We start from the raw sequence: 19972 nt of genomic DNA, 5'->3' as shown, positions 1-19972 counted from the left end.
GGGGGTTATAAAACCCTTTAGCAGTCAATCCAGCCGGCCCTTTATTTATGGGACACAGGCGCACGCTTGGCACTACTTTGTTGATGCACGTGCGGCTACTGTGCACACAATTCACAATCACAAAAAAATATATTTTTTTATTTTGTTTGGAGTGCCCTTTGGGGGTTACAGCACCCTTTAACGGACAAGCCAGCTGGCCTTTTACTTATGGGACACAGGCGCATGCTTGGCGCTGCTCCTTTGTTGATGCACGTGCGGCTACTGCGCACACAATTCACAAACACAAAAAAAATATTTTTTATTTTGTTTGGAGTGCCCATTGGGGGTTACAGCACCCTTTAGCGGTCAATCCATCCGGCCCTTTATTTATGGGACACAGGCGCACGCTTGGCACTACTTTGTTGATGCACGTGCTGCTACTGCGCACACAATTCACAAACACAAAAAAAAATATTTTTTATTTTGTTTGGAGTGCCCTTTGGGGGTTACAGCACCCTTCAATGGACAAGCCAGCTGGCCTTTTACATATGGGACACAGGCGCACGCTTGGCGCTGCTCCTTTGTTGATGCACGTGCAGCCACAGTGCACACAATTCACAAACACAGAATTTTTTTTTTTTTTTTTTTGGAGTGCCCTTTGGGGGTTACAAAACCCTTTAGCGGTTAATCCAGCCAGCCCTTTATTTATGGGACACAGGCGTACGCTTGGCACTACTTTGTTGATGCACGTGCGGCTACTGCGAACACAATTCACAAACACACAAAAAATTATTTTTTTATTTTGTTTGGAGTGCCCTTTGGGGGTTACAGCACCCTTTAACGGACAAGCCAGCTGGCCTTTTACTTATGGTACACAGGCGCACGCTTGGCGCTGCTCCTTTGTTGATACATGTGCATCTACAGTGCACACAATTCACAAACACAGAATTTTTTTTTACATTTTGTTTGGAGTGCCCTTTGGGGGTTAAAGCCCCCTTTAGCAGTCAACCCAGCCGGCCCTTTACTTATGGGACAAAGGCGCACGCTTTGCACTACATTGTTGATGCACGTGCGGCTACTGCGCACACAATTCACAAACACAAAAAAATATATTTTTTAATTTTGTTTGGAGTGCCCTTTGGGGGTTACAGCACCCTTTAATGGACAAGCCAGCCGACCTTTTACTTATGGGACACAGGCGCATAAGTAAAAGGCGGTGCTCCTTTGTTGATGCTCGTGCAGCCACAGTGCACACAATTCACAAACACATAATTTTATTTTTTATTTTGTTTGGAGTGCCCTTTGGGGGTTACAGCACCCTTTAGTGGTCAATCCAGCCAGCCCTTTATTTATGGGAAACAGGCGCACACTTGGCACTACTTTGTTGATGCACGTGCGGCTACTGCGCACACAATTCACAAACACAAAAAAAAAAATGTTTTTACTTTGTTTGGAGTGCCCTTTGGGGTTTACAGAACTCTTTAAAGTACAAGCCAGCTGGCCTTTTACTTATGGGACACAGGCGTACGCTTGGCGCTGCTCCTTTGTTGAGGCACGTGCAGCCACAGTGCACACAATTCACAAACACCGAAATTTTTTTTACATTTTGTTTGGAGTGCCCTTTGGGGGTTAAAGCACCCTTTAGCGAACAATCCAGCCGGCCTTTTAATAATGGGACACAGGCGCACGCTTGCCACTACTTTGTTGATGCACGTGCGGCTACTGTGCACACAATTCACAAACACAAAAAAATATATTTTTTTATTTTGTTTGGAGTGCCCTTTGGTGGTTACAGCACCCTTTAGCGGTCAATCCAGTTGGCCCTTTATTTATGGGACACAGGCGCACGCTTGGCACTACTTTGTTGATGCACGTGCGGCTACTGCGCACACAATTCACAAACACAAAAAAATATGTTTTTTTATTTTGTTTGGAGTGCTCTTTGGGGGTTACAGCACCCTTTAACGGACAAGCCAGCCGGCCTTTTACTTATGGGACACAGGCGCATGCTTGGCGCTGCTCCTTTGTTGATGCACGTGCAGCCACAGTGCACACAATTCACAAACACAGAATTTTTTTTTGTTCGGAGTGCCCTTTGGGGGTTACAAAACCCTTTAGCGGTCAATCCAGCCGGCCCTTTATTTATGGGACACAGGCGCACGCTTGGCACTACTTTGTTGATGCACGTGCGGCTACTGCGCACACAATTCACAAACACAAAAAAATATATTTTTTATTTTGTTTGGAGTGCCCTTTGGGGGTTACAGCACCCTTTAATGGACAAGCCAGCCGACATTTTACTTGTGGGACACAGGCGCACGCTTGGCGCTGCTCCTTTTTTGATGCACATGCAGCCACAGTGCACACAATTCACAAACACAGAATTCTTTTTTTCATTTTGTTTGGAGTGCCCTTTGGGGGTTACAAAACCCTTTAGTGGTCAATCCAGCCGGCCCTTTATTTATGGGACACAGGCGCACGCTTGGCACTACTTTGTTGATGCACGTGCGGCTACTGTGCACACAATTCGCAAACACAAAAAAATATATTTTTTTATTTTGTTTGGAGTGCCCTTTGGGGGTTACAGCACCCTTTAACGGACAAGCCAGCTGGCCTTTTACTTACGGGACACAGGCGCACGCTTGGCGCTGCTCCTTTGTTGATGCACGTGCATCCACAGTGCACACAATTCACAAACAGAGAATTTTTTTTTACATTTTGTTTGGAGTGCCCTTTGGGGGTTAAAGCACCCTTTAGCAGTCAATCCAGCTGGCCCCAACTTATGGGACACAGGCGCACGCTTGGCACTACTTTGTTGCTGCACGTGCAGCTACTGCGCACACAATTCACAAACACAAAATAATATATTTTTTTATTTTGCTTGGAGTGCCCTTTGGGGGTTACAGCACCCTTTAGCGGTCATTCCAGCTGGCCCTTTATTTATGGGACACAGGCGCACGCTTGGCACTACTTTGTTGATGCTCGTGTTGCTACTGCGCACACAATTCACAAACACAAAAAAATATGGTTTTTTTTTGTTTGGAGTGTCCTTTGGGGGTTACAGCTCCCTTTAACGGACAAGCCAGCCGGCCTTTTACTTATGGGACACAGGCGCTCGCTTGGCGCTGCTCCTTTTTTGATGCACGTGCAGCCACAGTGCACACAATTCACAAACACAGAATTTTTTACTTTATTTTGATTGGAGTGCCCTTTGGGGGTTATAAAACCCTTTAGCGGTAAATCCATCCGGCCCTTTATTTATGGGACACAGGCGCACGCTTGGCACTACTTTGTTGATGCACGTGCGGCTACTGTGCACACAATTCACAAACAAAAAAAAAAAATTTTTTTTATTTTGTTTGGAGTGCCCTTTGGGGTTTACAGCACCCTTTAACGGACAAGCCAGCTGGCCTTTTACTTATGGGACACAGGCGCACGCTTGGCGCTGCTCCTTTGTTGATGCACGTGCAGCCACAGTGCACACAATTCACAAACACAGAATTTTTTACTTTATTTTGATTGGAGTGCCCTTTGGGGGTTATAAAACCCTTTAGCGGTCAATCCAGCTGGCCCTTTACTTATGGGACACAGGCGCACGCTTGGCACTACTTTGTTGATGCACGTGCGGCTACTGCGCACACAATTCACAAACACAAAATAATATATTTTTTTATTTTGCTTGGAGTGCCCTTTGGGGGTTATAAAACCCTTTAGCGGTTAATCCAGCCAGCCCTTTATTTATGGGACACAGGCGTACGCTTGGCACTACTTTGTTGATGCACGTGCGGCTACTGCGAACACAATTCACAAACACACAAAAAATTATTTTTTTATTTTGTTTGGAGTGCCCTTTGGGGGTTACAGCACCCTTTAACGGACAAGCCAGCTGGCCTTTTACTTATGGTACACAGGCGCACGCTTGGCGCTGCTCCTTTGTTGATACATGTGCATCTACAGTGCACACAATTCACAAACACAGAATTTTTTTTTACATTTTGTTTGGAGTGCCCTTTGGGGGTTAAAGCCCCCTTTAGCAGTCAACTCAGCCGGCCCTTTACTTATGGGACAAAGGCGCACGCTTTGCACTACATTGTTGATGCACGTGCGGCTACTGCGCACACAATTCACAAACACAAAAAAATATATTTTTTAATTTTGTTTGGAGTGCCCTTTGGGGGTTACAGCACCCTTTAATGGACAAGCCAGCCGACCTTTTACTTATGGGACACAGGCGCATAAGTAAAACGCGGTGCTCCTTTGTTGATGCTCGTGCAGCCACAGTGCACACAATTCACAAACACATAATTTTATTTTTTATTTTGTTTGGAGTGCCCTTTGGGGGTTACAGCACCCTTTAGTGGTCAATCCAGCCAGCCCTTTATTTATGGGAAACAGGCGCACGCTTGGCACTACTTTGTTGATGCACGTGCGGCTACTGCGCACACAATTCACAAACACAAAAAAAAAAATTTTTTTACTTTGTTTGGAGTGCCCTTTGGGGTTTACAGAACTCTTTAAAGTACAAGCCAGCTGGCCTTTTACTTATGGGACACAGGCGCACGCTTGGCGCTACTCCTTTGTTGAGGCACGTGCAGCCACAGTGCACACAATTCACAAACACCGAAATTTTTTTTACATTTTGTTTGGAGTGCCCTTTGGGGGTTAAAGCACCCTTTAGCGAACAATCCAGCCGGCCTTTTAATAATGGGACACAGGCGCACGCTTGCCACTACTTTGTTGATGCACGTGCGGCTACTGTGCACACAATTCACAAACACAAAAAAATATATTTTTTTATTTTGTTTGGAGTGCCCTTTGGTGGTTACAGCACCCTTTAGCGGTCAATCCAGTTGGCCCTTTATTTATGGGACACAGGCGCACGCTTGGCACTACTTTGTTGATGCACGTGCGGCTACTGCGCACACAATTCACAAACACAAAAAAATATGTTTTTTTATTTTGTTTGGAGTGCTCTTTGGGGGTTACAGCACCCTTTAACGGACAAGCCAGCCGGCCTTTTACTTATGGGACACAGGCGCATGCTTGGCGCTGCTCCTTTGTTGATGCACGTGCAGCCACAGTGCACACAATTCACAAACACAGAATTTTTTTTTGTTCGGAGTGCCCTTTGGGGGTTACAAAACCCTTTAGCGGTCAATCCAGCTGGCCCTTTATCTATGGGACACAGGCGCACGCTTGGCACTACTTTGTTGATGCACGTGCGGCTACTGCGCACACAATTCACAAACACAAAAAAATATATTTTTTATTTTGTTTGGAGTGCCCTTTGGGGGTTACAGCACCCTTTAATGGACAAGCCAGCCGACCTTTTACTTGTGGGACACAGGCGCACGCTTGGCGCTGCTCCTTTTTTGATGCACATGCAGCCACAGTGCACACAATTCACAAACACAGAATTCTTTTTTTCATTTTGTTTGGAGTGCCCTTTGGGGGTTACAAAACCCTTTAGTGGTCAATCCAGCCGGCCCTTTATTTATGGGACACAGGCGCACGCTTGGCACTACTTTGTTGATGCACGTGCGGCTACTGTGCACACAATTCGCAAACACAAAAAAATATATTTTTTTATTTTGTTTGGAGTGCCCTTTGGGGGTTACAGCACCCTTTAACGGACAAGCCAGCTGGCCTTTTACTTACGGGACACAGGCGCACGCTTGGCGCTGCTCCTTTGTTGATGCACGTGCATCCACAGTGCACACAATTCACAAACAGAGAATTTTTTTTTACATTTTGTTTGGAGTGCCCTTTGGGGGTTAAAGCACCCTTTAGCAGTCAATCCAGCTGGCCCTTTACTTATGGGACACAGGCGCACGCTTGGCACTACTTTGTTGCTGCACGTGCAGCTACTGCGCACACAATTCACAAACACAAAATAATATATTTTTTTATTTTGCTTGGAGTGCCCTTTGGGGGTTACAGCACCCTTTAGCGGTCATTCCAGCTGGCCCTTTATTTATGGGACACAGGCGCACGCTTGGCACTACTTTGTTGATGCTCGTGTTGCTACTGCGCACACAATTCACAAACACAAAAAAATATGGTTTTTTTTTGTTTGGAGTGTCCTTTGGGGGTTACAGCTCCCTTTAACGGACAAGCCAGCCGGCCTTTTACTTATGGGACACAGGCGCTCGCTTGGCGCTGCTCCTTTTTTGATGCACGTGCAGCCACAGTGCACACAATTCACAAACACAGAATTTTTTACTTTATTTTGATTGGAGTGCCCTTTGGGGGTTATAAAACCCTTTAGCGGTAAATCCATCCGGCCCTTTATTTATGGGACACAGGCGCACGCTTGGCACTACTTTGTTGATGCACGTGCGGCTACTGTGCACACAATTCACAAACACAAAAAAAATTTTTTTTTTATTTTGTTTGGAGTGCCCTTTGGGGTTTACAGCACCCTTTAACGGACAAGCCAGCTGGCCTTTTACTTATGGGACACAGGCGCACGCTTGGCGCTGCTCCTTTGTTGATGCACGTGCAGCCACAGTGCACACAATTCACAAACACAGAATTTTTTACTTTATTTTGATTGGAGTGCCCTTTGGGGGTTATAAAACCCTTTAGCGGTCAATCCAGCTGGCCCTTTATTTATGGGACACAGGCACACGCTTGGCACTACTTTGTTGATGCACGTGCGGCTACTGTGCACACAATTCACAAACACAAAAAAATATATTTTTTTATTTTGTTTGGAGTGCCCTTTGGGGGTTACAGCACCCTTTAACGGACAAGCCAGCCGGCCTTTTACTTATGGGACACAGGCGCACGCTTGGCGCTGCTCCTTTGTTGATGCACGTGCGGCTACTGCGCACACAATTCACAAACACAAAAAAATATATTTTTTACTTTGTTTGGAGTGCCCATTGGGGGTTACAGCACCCTTTAGAGGTCAATCCAGCTGGCCCTTTATTTATGGGAAACAGGCGCACGCTTGGCACTACTTTGTTGATGCACGTGCTGCTACTGCGCACACAATTCACAAACACAAAAAAATATATATTTTATTTTGTTTGGAGTGCCCTTTGGGGGTTACAGCACCCTTTAGCGGTCAATCCAGCTGGCCCTTTATTTATGGGACACAGGCGCACGCTTGGCACTACTTTGTTGATGCACGTGCGGCTACTGTGCACACAATTCACAAACACAAAAAAATTTTTTTTTTTATTTTGTTTGGAGTGCCCTTTGGGGGTTACAGCACCCTTTAATGGACAAGCCAGCTGGCCTTTTACTTATGGGACACAGGCGCACGCTTGGCGCTGCTCCTTTGTTGATGCACGTGCATCCACAGTGCACACAATTCACAAACACAGAATTTTTTTTTACATTTTGTTTGGAGTAACCTTTGGGGGTTAAAGCACCCTTTAGTGGCCAATCCAGCCGGCCCTTTACTTAGTGGACACTGGCGCACGCTTGGCACTACTTTGTTGATGCACGTGCGGCTACTGCGCACACAATTCACAAACACAAAATAATATATTTTTTTATTTTGCTTGGAGTGGCCTTTGGGGGTTACAGCACCCTTTAGCGGTCATTCCAGCTGGCCCTTTATTTATGGGACACAGGAGCACGCTTGGCACTACTTTGTTGATGCTCGTGTTGCTACTGCGCACACAATTCACAAACACAAAAAAATATGTTTTTTTTTTGTTTGGAGTGTCCTTTGGGGGTTACAGCTCCCTTTAACGGACAAGCCAGCTGGCCTTTTACTTATGTGACACAGGCGCTCGCTTGGCGCTGCTCCTTTTTTGATGCACGTGCAGCCACAGTGCACACAATTCACAAACACAGAATTTTTTATTTTATTTTGTTTGGCGTGCCCTTTGGGGGTTATAAAACCCTTTAGCAGTCAATCCAGCCGGCCCTTTATTTATGGGACACAGGCGCACGCTTGGCACTACTTTGTTGATGCACGTGCGGCTACTGTGCACACAATTCACAATCACAAAAAAATATTTTTTTTTATTTTGTTTGGAGTGCCCTTTGGGGGTTACAGCACCCTTTAACGGACAAGCCAGCTGGCCTTTTACTTATGGGACACAGGCGCATGCTTGGCGCTGCTCCTTTGTTGATGCACGTGCGGCTACTGCGCACACAATTCACAAACACAAAAAAATATATTTTTTATTTTGTTTGGAGTGCCCATTGGGGGTTACAGCACCCTTTAGCGGTCAATCCAGCTGGCCCTTTATTTATGGGAAACAGGCGCACGCTTGGCACTACTTTGTTGATGCACGTGCTGCTACTGCGCACACAATTCACAAACACAAAAAAAAATATTTTTTATTTTGTTTGGAGTGCCCTTTGGGGGTTACAGCACCCTTTAGCGGTCAATCCAGCTGGCCCTTTATTTATGGGACACAGGCGCACGCTTGGCACTACTTTGTTGATGCACGTGATGCTACTGCGCACACAATTCACAAACACAAAAAAATATGTTTTTTTATTTTGTTTGGAGTGTCCTTTGGGGGTTACAGCACCCTTCAATGGACAAGCCAGCTGGCCTTTTACATATGGGACACAGGCGCACGCTTGGCGCTGCTCCTTTGTTGATGCACGTGCAGCCACAGTGCACACAATTCACAAACACAGAATTTTTTTTTTTATTTTGTTTGGAGTTCCCTTTGGGGGTTACAAAACCCTTTAGCGGTTAATCCAGCCAGCCCTTTATTTATGGGACACAGGCGTACGCTTGGCACTACTTTGTTGATGCACGTGCGGCTACTGCGAACACAATTCACAAACACAAAAAAATTTTTTTTTTATTTTGTTTGGAGTGCCCTTTGGGGGTTACAGCACCCTTTAATGGACAAGCCAGCTGGCCTTTTACTTATGGTACACAGGCGCACGCTTGGCGCTGCTCCTTTGTTGATACATGTGCATCTACAGTGCACACAATTCACAAACACAGAATTTTTTTAAAAATTTTGTTTGGAGTGCCCTTTGGGGGTTAAAGCCCCCTTTAGCAGTCAACCCAGCCGGCCCTTTACTTATGGGACAAAGGCGCACGCTTTGCACTACATTGTTGATGCACGTGCGGCTACTGCGCACACAATTCACAAACACAAAAAAATATATTTTTTTATTTTGTTTGGAGTGCCCTTTGGGGGTTACAGCACCCTTTAACGGACAAGCCAGCTGGCCTTTTACTTATGGTACACAGGCGCACGCTTGGCGCTGCTCCTTTGTTGATACATGTGCATCTACAGTGCACACAATTCACAAACACAGAATTTTTTTTTAAATTTTGTTTGGAGTAACCTTTGGGGGTTACAGCACCCTTTAGCTGTCATTCCAGCTGGCCCTTTATTTATGGGACACAGGCGCACGCTTGGCACTACTTTGTTGATGCTCGTGTTGCTACTGCGCACACAATTCACAAACACAAAAAAATATGTTTTTTTTTTGTTTGGAGTGACCTTTGGGGGTTACAGCACCCTTTAATGGACAAGCCAGCTGACCTTTTACTTATGGGACACAGGCGCATAAGTAAAAGGCGGTGCTCCTTTGTTGATGCTCGTGCAGCCACAGTGCACACAATTCACAAACACATAATTTTATTTTTTATTTTGTTTGGAGTGCCCTTTGGGGGTTACAGCACCCTTTAGTGGTCAATCCAGCCAGCCCTTTATTTATGGGAAACAGGCGCACGCTTGGCACTACTTTGTTGATGCACGTGCGGCTACTGCGCACACAATTCACAAACACAAAAAAAAAATTTTTTTTACTTTGTTTGGAGTGCCCTTTGGGGTTTACAGAACTCTTTAAAGTACAAGCCAGCTGGCCTTTTACTTATGGGACACAGGCGCACGCTTGGCGCTGCTCCTTTGTTGAGGCACGTGCAGCCACAGTGCACACAATTCACAAACACCGAAATTTTTTTTACATTTTGTTTGGAGTGTCCTTTGGGGGTTAAAGCACCCTTTAGCGAACAATCCAGCTGGCCTTTTAATAATGGGACACAGGCGCACGCTTGCCACTACTTTGTTGATGCACGTGCGGCTACTGTGCACACAATTCACAAACACAAAAAAATATATTTTTTTATTTTGTTTGGAGTGCCCTTTGGTGGTTACAGCACCCTTTAGCGGTCAATCCAGTTGGCCCTTTATTTATGGGACACAGGCGCACGCTTGGCACTACTTTGTTGATGCACGTGCGGCTACTGCGCACACAATTCACAAACACAAAAAAATATGTTTTTTTATTTTGTTTGGAGTGCCCTTTGGGGGTTACAGCACCCTTTAACGGACAAGCCAGCCGGCCTTTTACTTATGGGACACAGGCGCATGCTTGGCGCTGCTCCTTTGTTGATGCACGTGCAGCCACAGTGCACACAATTCACAAACACAGAATTTTTTTTTGTTCGGAGTGCCCTTTGGGGGTTACAAAACCCTTTAGCGGTCAATCCAGCCGGCCCTTTACTTATGGGACACAGGCGCACGCTTGGCACTACTTTGTTGCTGCACGTGCAGCTACTGCGCACACAATTCACAAACACAAAATAATATATTTTTTTATTTTGCTTGGAGAGCCCTTTGGGGGTTACAGCACCCTTTAGCTGTCATTCCAGCTGGCCCTTTATTTATGGGACACAGGCGCACGCTTGGCACTACTTTGTTGATGCTCGTGTTGCTACTGCGCACACAATTCACAAACACAAAAAAATATGTTTTTTTTTTGTTTGGAGTGTCCTTTGGGGGTTACAGCTCCCTTTAACGGACAAGCCAGCCGGCCTTTTACTTATGGGACACAGGCGCTCGCTTGGCGCTGCTCTTTTTTGATGCACGTGCAACCACAGTGCACACAATTCACAAACACAGAATTTTTTACTTTATTTTGATTGGAGTGCCCTTTGGGGGTTATAAAACCCTTTAGCGGTCAATCCATCCGGCCCTTTATTTATGGGACACAGGCGCACGCTTGGCACTACTTTGTTGATGCACGTGCGGCTACTGTGCACACAATTCACAAACACAAAAAAAAATTTTTTTTTATTTTGTTTGGAGTGCCCTTTGGGGGTTACAGCACCCTTTAACGGACAAGCCAGCTGGCCTTTTACTTATGGGACACAGGCGCACGCTTGGCGCTGCTCCTTTGTTGATGCACGTGCAGCCACAGTGCACACAATTCACAAACACAGAATTTTTTACTTTATTTTGATTGGAGTGCCCTTTGGGGGTTATAAAACCCTTTAGCGGTCAATCCAGCTGGCCCTTTATTTATGGGACACAGGCGCACGCTTGGCACTACTTTGTTGATGCACGTGCGGCTACTGTGCACACAATTCACAAACACAAAAAAATATATTTTTTTATTTTGTTTGGAGTGCCCTTTGGGGGTTACAGCACCCTTTAACGGACAAGCCAGCCGGCCTTTTACTTATGGGACACAGGCGCACGCTTGGCGCTGCTCCTTTGTTGATGCACGTGCGGCTACTGCGCACACAATTCACAAACACAAAAAATATATTTTTTACTTTGTTTGGAGTGCCCATTGGGGGTTACAGCACCCTTTAGCGGTCAATCCAGCTGGCCCTTTATTTATGGGAAACAGGCACACGCTTGGCACTACTTTGTTGATGCACGTGCTGCTACTGCGCACACAATTCACAAACACAAAAAAAATATATATTTTATTTTGTTTGGAGTGCCCTTTGGGGGTTACAGCACCCTTTAGCGGTCAATCCAGCTGGCCCTTTATTTATGGGACACAGGCGCACGCTTGGCACTACTTTGTTGATGCACGTGATGCTACTGCGCACACAATTCACAAACACAAAAAAATATGTTTTTTTATTTTGTTTGGAGTGTCCTTTGGGGGTTACAGCACCCTTTAATGGACAAGCCAGCTTGCCTTTTACTTATGGGACACAGGCGCACGCTTGGCACTGCTCCTTTGTTGATGCACGTGCAGCCACAGTGCACACAATTCACAAACACAGAATTTTTTTTTTATTTTGTTTGGAGTGCCCTTTGGGGGTTACAAAACCCTTTAGTGGTTAATCCAGCCAGCCCTTTATTTATGGGACACAGGCGCACGCTTGGCACTACTTTGTTGATGCACGTGCGGCTACTGCGCACACAATTCACAAACACAAAAAAAATTATTTTTTTATTTTGTTTGGAGTGCCCTTTGGGGGTTACAGCACCCTTTAACGGACAAGCCAGCTGGCCTTTTACTTATGGTACACAGGCGCACGCTTGGCGCTGCTCCTTTGTTGATGCATGGGCATCTACAGTGCACACAATTCACAAACACAGAATTTTTTTTTAAATTTTGTTTGGAGTGCCCTTTGGGGGTTAAAGCACCCTTTAGCAGTCAACCCAGCCGGCCCTTTACTTATGGGACAAAGGCGCACGCTTTGCACTACTTTGTTGATGCACCTGCGGCTACTGCGCACACAATTCACAAACACAAAAAAATATATTTTTTTATTTTGTTTGGAGTGCCCTTTGGGGGTTACAGCACCCTTTAACGGACAAGCCAGCCGACCTTTTACTTATGGGACACAGGCGCAAAAGTAAAAGGCGGTGCTCCTTTCTTGATGCTCGTGCAGCCACAGTGCACACAATTCACAAACACAGATTTTTATTTTTTATTTTGTTTGGAGTGCCCTTTGGGGGTTACAGCACCCTTTAGTGGTCAATCCAGCCAGCCCTTTATTTATGGGAAACAGGCGCACGCTTGGCACTACTTTGCTGATGCACGTGCGGCTACTGCGCACACAATTCACAAACACAAAAAAAATAATTTTTTTATTTTGTTTGGAGTGCCCTTTGGGGGTTACAGAACTCTTTAAAGTACAAGCCAGCTGGCCTTTTACTTATGGGACACAGGCGCACGCTTGGCGCTGCTCCTTTGTTGAGGCACGTGCAGCCACAGTGCACACAATTCACAAACACCGAAATTTTTTTTACATTTTGTTTGGAGTGCCCTTTGGGGGGTTAAAGCACCCTTTAGCGAACAATCCAGCCGGCCTTTTAATAATGGGACACAGGCGCACGCTTGCCACTACTTTGTTGATGCACGTGCGGCTACTGTGCACACAATTCACAAACACAAAAAAATATATTTTTTTATTTTGTTTGGAGTGCCCTTTGGTGGTTACAGCACCCTTTAGTGGTCAATCCAGTTGGCCCTTTATTTATGGGAAACAGGCGCATGCTTGGCACTACTTTGTTGATGCACGTGCGGCTACTGCGCACACAATTCACAAACACAAAAAAATATGTTTTTTTATTTTGTTTGGAGTGCCCTTTGGGGGTTACAGCACCCTTTAACGGACAAGCCAGCTGGCCTTTTACTTATGGGACACAGGCGCATGCTTGGCGCTGCTCCTTTGTTGATGCACGTGCAGCCACAGTGCACACAATTCACAAACACAGAATTTTTTTTTGTTCGGAGTGCCCTTTGGGGGTTACAAAACCCTTTAGCGGTCAATCCAGCCAGCCCTTTATTTATGGGACACAGGCGCACGCTTTGCACTACTTTGTTGATGCACGTGCGGCTACTGCGCACACAATTCACAAACACAAAAAAATATATTTTTTTATTTTGTTTGGAGTGCCCTTTGCGGGTTACAGCACCCTTTAACGGACAAGCCAGCTGGCCTTTTACTTATGGGACACAGGCGCACGCTTGGCGCTGCTCCTTTGTTGATGCACGTGCATCCACAGTGCACACAATTCACAAACACAGAATTTTTTTTTACATTTTGTTTGGAGTGCCCTTTGGGGGTTAAAGCACCCTTTAGCAGTCAATCCAGCCGGCCCTTTACTTATGGGACACAGGCGTACGCTTGGCAATACTTTGTTGATGCACGTGCGGCTACTGCGCACACAATTCACAAACACAAAAAAATATATTTTTTTATTTTGTTTGGAGTGCCCTTTGGGGGTTACAGCACCCTTTAATGGACAAGCCAGCCGGCCTTTTACTTATGGGACACAGGCGCATAAGTAAAAGGCGGTGCTCCTTTGTTGATGCACGTGCAGCCACAGTGCACACAATTCACAAACACAGAAATTTTAATTTTATTTTGTTTGGAGTGCCCTTTGGTGGTTACAGCACCCTTTAGTGGTCAATCCAGCTGGCCCTTTATTTATGGGACACAGGCGCACGCTTGGCACTACTTTGTTGATGCACGTGCGGTTACTGCGCACACAATTCACAAACACAAAAAAATATATTTTTTTAATTTGTTTGGAGTGCCCTTTTTGGGGTTACAGCACCCGTTAACGGACAAGCCAGCTGGCCTTTTACTTATGGGACACAGGCGCACGCTTGGCGCTGCTCCTTTGTTGATGCACGTGCAGCCACAGTGCACACAATTCACAAACACAGAATTTTTTTTTAAATTTTGTTTGGAGTGCCCTTTCGGGGTTACAGCACCCTTTAGTGGTCAATCCAGCCGGCCCTTTATTTATGGGACACAGGCGCACGCTTGGCACTACTTTGTTTATGCACGTGCGGCTACTCTGCACACAATTCACAAACACAAAATAATATATTTTTTTATTTTGCTTGGAGAGCCCTTTGGGGGTTACAGCACCCTTTAGCTGTCATTCCAGCTGGCCCTTTATTTATGGGACACAGGCGCACGCTTGGCACTACTTTGTTGATGCTCGTGTTGCTACTGCGCACACAATTCACAAACACAAAAAAATATGGTTTTTTTTTGTTTGGAGTGTCCTTTGGGGGTTACAGCTCCCTTTAACGGACAAGCCAGCCGGCCTTTTACTTATGGGACACAGGCGCTCGCTTGGCGCTGCTCCTTTTTTGATGCACGTGCAGCCACAGTGCACACAATTCACAAACACAGAATTTTTTACTTTATTTTGATTGGAGTGCCCTTTGGGGGTTATAAAACCCTTTAGCGGTCAATCCATCCGGCCCTTTATTTATGGGACACAGGCGCACGCTTGGCACTACTTTGTTGATGCACGTGCGGCTACTGTGCACACAATTCACAAACACAAAAAATTTTTTTTTTTTATTTTGTTTGGAGTGCCCTTTGGGGGTTACAGCACCCTTTAACGGACAAGCCAGCTGGCCTTTTACTTATGGGACACAGGCGCACGCTTGGCGCTGCTCCTTTGTTGATGCACGTGCAGCCACAGTGCACACAATTCACAAACACAGAATTTTTTACTTTATTTTGATTGGAGTGCCCTTTGGGGGTTATAAAACCCTTTAGCGGTCAATCCAGCTGGCCCTTTATTTATGGGACACAGGCGCACGCTTGGCACTACTTTGTTGATGCACGTGCGGCTACTGTGCACACAATTCACAAACACAAAAAAATATATTTTTTTATTTTGTTTGGAGTGCCCTTTGGGGGTTACAGCACCCTTTAATGGACAAGCCAGCCGGCCTTTTACTTATGGGACACAGGCGCACGCTTGGCGCTGCTCCTTTGTTGATGCACGTGCGGCTACTGCGCACACAATTCACAAACACAAAAAAATATATTTTTTACTTTGTTTGGAGTGCCCATTGGGGGTTACAGCACCCTTTAGTGGTCAATCCAGCTGGCCCTTTATTTATGGGAAAGAGGCGCACGCTTGGCACTACTTTGTTGATGCACGTGCTGCTACTGCGCACACAATTCACAAACACAAAAAAAATATATATTTTATTTTGTTTGGAGTGCCCTTTGGGGGTTACAGCACCCTTTAGCGGTCAATCCAGCTGGCCCTTTATTTATGGGACACAGGCGCACGCTTGGCACTACTTTGTTGATGCACGTGATGCTACTGCGCACACAATTCACAAACACAAAAAAATATGTTTTTTTATTTTGTTTGGAGTGTCCTTTGGGGGTTACAGCACCCTTTAATGGACAAGCCAGCTTGCCTTTTACTTATGGGACACAGGCGCACGCTTGGCGCTGCTCCTTTGTTGATGCACGTGCAGCCACAGTGCACACAATTCACAAACACAGAATTTTTTTTTTATTTTGTTTGGAGTGCCCTTTGGGGGTTACAAAACCCTTTAGTGGTTAATCCAGCCAGCCCTTTATTTATGGGACACAGGCGCACGCTTGGCACTACTTTGTTGATGCACGTGCGGCTACTGCGCACACAATTCACAAACACAAAAAAATATATTTTTTTATTTTGTTTGGAGTGCCCTTTGGGGGTTACAGCACCCTTTAACGGACAAGCCAGCCGACCTTTTACTTATGGGACACAGGCGCAAAAGTAAAAGGCGGTGCTCCTTTGTTGATGCTCGTGCAGCCACAGTGCACACAATTCACAAACACAGATTTTTATTTTTTATTTTGTTTGGAGTGCCCTTTGGGGGTTACAGCACCCTTTAGTGGTCAATCCAGCCAGCCCTTTATTTATGGGAAACAGGCGCACGCTTGGCACTACTTTGCTGATGCACGTGCGGCTACTGCGCACACAATTCACAAACACAAAAAAAATAATTTTTTTATTTTGTTTGGAGTGCCCTTTGGGGGTTACAGAACTCTTTAAAGTACAAGCCAGCTGGCCTTTTACTTATGGGACACAGGCGCACGCTTGGCGCTGCTCCTTTGTTGAGGCACGTGCAGCCACAGTGCACACAATTCACAAACACCGAATTTTTTTTTACATTTTGTTTGGAGTGCCCTTTGGGGGGTTAAAGCACCCTTTAGCGAACAATCCAGCCGGCCTTTTAATAATGGGACACAGGCGCACGCTTGCCACTACTTTGTTGATGCACGTGCGGCTACTGTGCACACAATTCACAAACACAAAAAAATATATTTTTTTATTTTGTTTGGAGTGCCCTTTGGTGGTTACAGCACCCTTTAGCGGTCAATCCAGTTGGCCCTTTATTTATGGGAAACAGGCGCATGCTTGGCACTACTTTGTTGATGCACGTGCGGCTACTGCGCACACAATTCACAAACACAAAAAAATATGTTTTTTTATTTTGTTTGGAGTGCCCTTTGGGGGTTACAGCACCATTTAACGGACAAGCCAGCTGGCCTTTTACTTATGGGACACAGGCGCATGCTTGGCGCTGCTCCTTTGTTGATGCACGTGCAGCCACAGTGCACACAATTCACAAACACAGAATTTTTTTTTGTTCGGAGTGCCCTTTGGGGGTTACAAAACCCTTTAGCGGTCAATCCAGCCAGCCCTTTATTTATGGGACACAGGCGCACGCTTGGCACTACTTTGTTGATGCACGTGCGGCTACTGCGCACACAATTCACAAACACAAAAAAAATATTTTTTTATTTTGTTTGGAGTGCCCTTTGCGGGTTACAGCACCCTTTAACGGACAAGCCAGCTGGCCTTTTACTTATGGGACACAGGCGCACGCTTGGCGCTGCTCCTTTGTTGATGCACGTGCATCCACAGTGCACACAATTCACAAACACAGAATTTTTTTTTACATTTTGTTTGGAGTGCCCTTTGGGGGTTAAAGCACCCTTTAGCATTCAATCCAGCCGGCCCTTTACTTATGGGACACAGGCGTACGCTTGGCAATACTTTGTTGATGCACGTGCGGCTACTGCGCACACAATTCACAAACACAAAAAAATATATTTTTTTATTTTGTTTGGAGTGCCCTTTGGGGGTTACAGCACCCTTTAATGGACAAGCCAGCCGGCCTTTTACTTATGGGACACAGGCGCATAAGTAAAAGGCGGTGCTCCTTTGTTGATGCACGTGCAGCCACAGTGCACACAATTCACAAACACAGAAATTTTAATTTTATTTTGTTTGGAGTGCCCTTTGGTGGTTACAGCACCCTTTAGTGGTTAATCCAGCTGGCCCTTTATTTATGGGACACAGGCGCACGCTTGGCACTACTTTGTTGATGCACGTGCGGTTACTGCGCACACAATTCACAAACACAAAAAAATATATTTTTTTAATTTGTTTGGAGTGCCCTTTTTGGGGTTACAGCACCCGTTAACGGACAAGCCAGCTGGCCTTTTACTTATGGGACACAGGCGCACGCTTGGCGCTGCTCCTTTGTTGATGCACGTGCAGCCACAGTGCACACAATTCACAAACACAGAATTTTTTTTTAAATTTTGTTTGGAGTGCCCTTTCGGGGTTACAGCACCCTTTAGTGGTCAAGCCAGCCGGCCCTTTATTTATGGGACACAGGCGCACGCTTGGCACTACTTTGTTTATGCACGTGCGGCTACTGCGCACACAATTCACAAACACAAAAAAATATTTTTTTTTATTTTGTTTGGAGAGCCCTTTGGGGGTTACAGCACCCTTTAACGGATAAGCCAGCCGGCCATTTACTTATGGGACACAGGCGCACGCTTGGCGCTGCTCCTTTGTTGATGCACGTGCAGCCACAGTGCACACAATTCTCAAACACAGATTTTTTTTTAAAATTTTGTTTGGAGTGCCCTTTGGGGGTTAACGCACCCTTTAGCGGTCAATCCAGCTGGCCCTTTACTTATGGGACACAGGCGCACGCTTGGCAATACTTTGCTCATTGACGTGTGCGGCTACTGCGCACACAATTCACAAACACAAAAAAATATATTTTTTATTTTGTTTGGAGTGCCCTTTGGGGGTTACAGCACCCTTTAACGGACAAGCCAGCTGGCCTTTTACTTATGGGACACAGGCACACGCTTGGCGCTGCTCCTTTGTTGATGCACGTGCAGCCACAGTGCACACAATTCACAAACAGAGAATTTTTTTTTTATTTTGTTTGGAGTGCCCTTTGGGGGTTACAGCACCCTTTAGTGGTCAATCCAGCCGGCCCTTTATTTATGGGACACAGGCACACGCTTGGCACTACTTTGTTGATGCACGTGCGGCTACTGCGCACACAATTCACAAACACAAAAAAATATATTTTTTTATTTTGTTTGGAGTGCCCTTTGGGGGTTACAGCACCCTTTAATGGACAAGCTAGCCGGCCTTTTACTTATGGGATACAGGCGCACGCTTGGCACTGCTACTTGGTTGATGCACGTGCAGCCACAGTGCACACAATTCACAAACACAGAATTTTTTTTACATTTTGTTTGGAGTGCCCTTTGGGGGTTACAGCACCCTTTAGTGGTCAATCCAGCTCGCCCTTTATTTATGGGACACAGGCGCACGCTTGGCACTCCTTTGTTTATGCACGTGCGGCTTCTGCGCACACAATTCACAAACACAAAAAAATATATTTTTTATTTTGGTTGGAGTGCCCTTTGGGGGTTACAGCACTTTTTAATGGACAAGCCAGCTGGCCTTTTACTTATGGGACACAGGCGCACGCTTGGCGCTGCTCCTTTGTTGATGCACGTGCATCCACAGTGCACACAATTCACAAACACAGACATTTTTTTAAAATTTTGTTTGGAGTACCCATTGCGGTTTAAAGCACCCTTTAGTGGTCAATCCAGTTGCCCCTTTACTTATGGGACACAGGCGCACACTTGGCACTACTTTGTTGATGCACGTGCGGCTACTGCGCACACAATTCACAAACACAAAAAAATATATTTTTTTATTTTGTTTGGAGTGCCCTTTGGGGGTTACAGCACCCTTTAACGGACAAGCCAGCTGGCCTTTTACTTTTGGGACACAGGCGCATGCTTGGCAGTGCTCCTTTGTTGATGCACGTGCAGCCACAGTGCACACAATTCACAAACACAGAATTTTTTTTTATTTTGTTTGGAGTGCCCTTTGGGGGTTACAGCACCCTTTAGTGGTCAATCCAGCCAGCCCTTTATTTATGGGAAACAGGCGCATGCTTGGCAATACTTTGTTGATGCACATGCGGCTACTGCGCACTCAATTCACAAACACAAAAAAAATATTTTTTTATTTTGTTTGGAGTGCCCTTTGGGAGTTACAGCACCCTTTAACGGACAAGCCAGCTGGCCTTTTTCTTATGGGACACAGGCGCACGCTTGGCGCTGCTCCTTTGTTGATGCACGTGCAGCCACAGTGCACACAATTCACAAACACAGACATTTTTTTTACATTTTGTTTGGAGTGCC

The sequence above is a fragment of the Taudactylus pleione genome, unplaced genomic scaffold (assembly GCF_031769625.1).
Source record: "Taudactylus pleione unplaced genomic scaffold, aTauple2 ptg000040l, whole genome shotgun sequence".
NCBI lineage: Eukaryota > Metazoa > Chordata > Amphibia > Anura > Myobatrachidae > Taudactylus > Taudactylus pleione.
Note: the sequence above shows the minus strand (reverse complement) of the source record.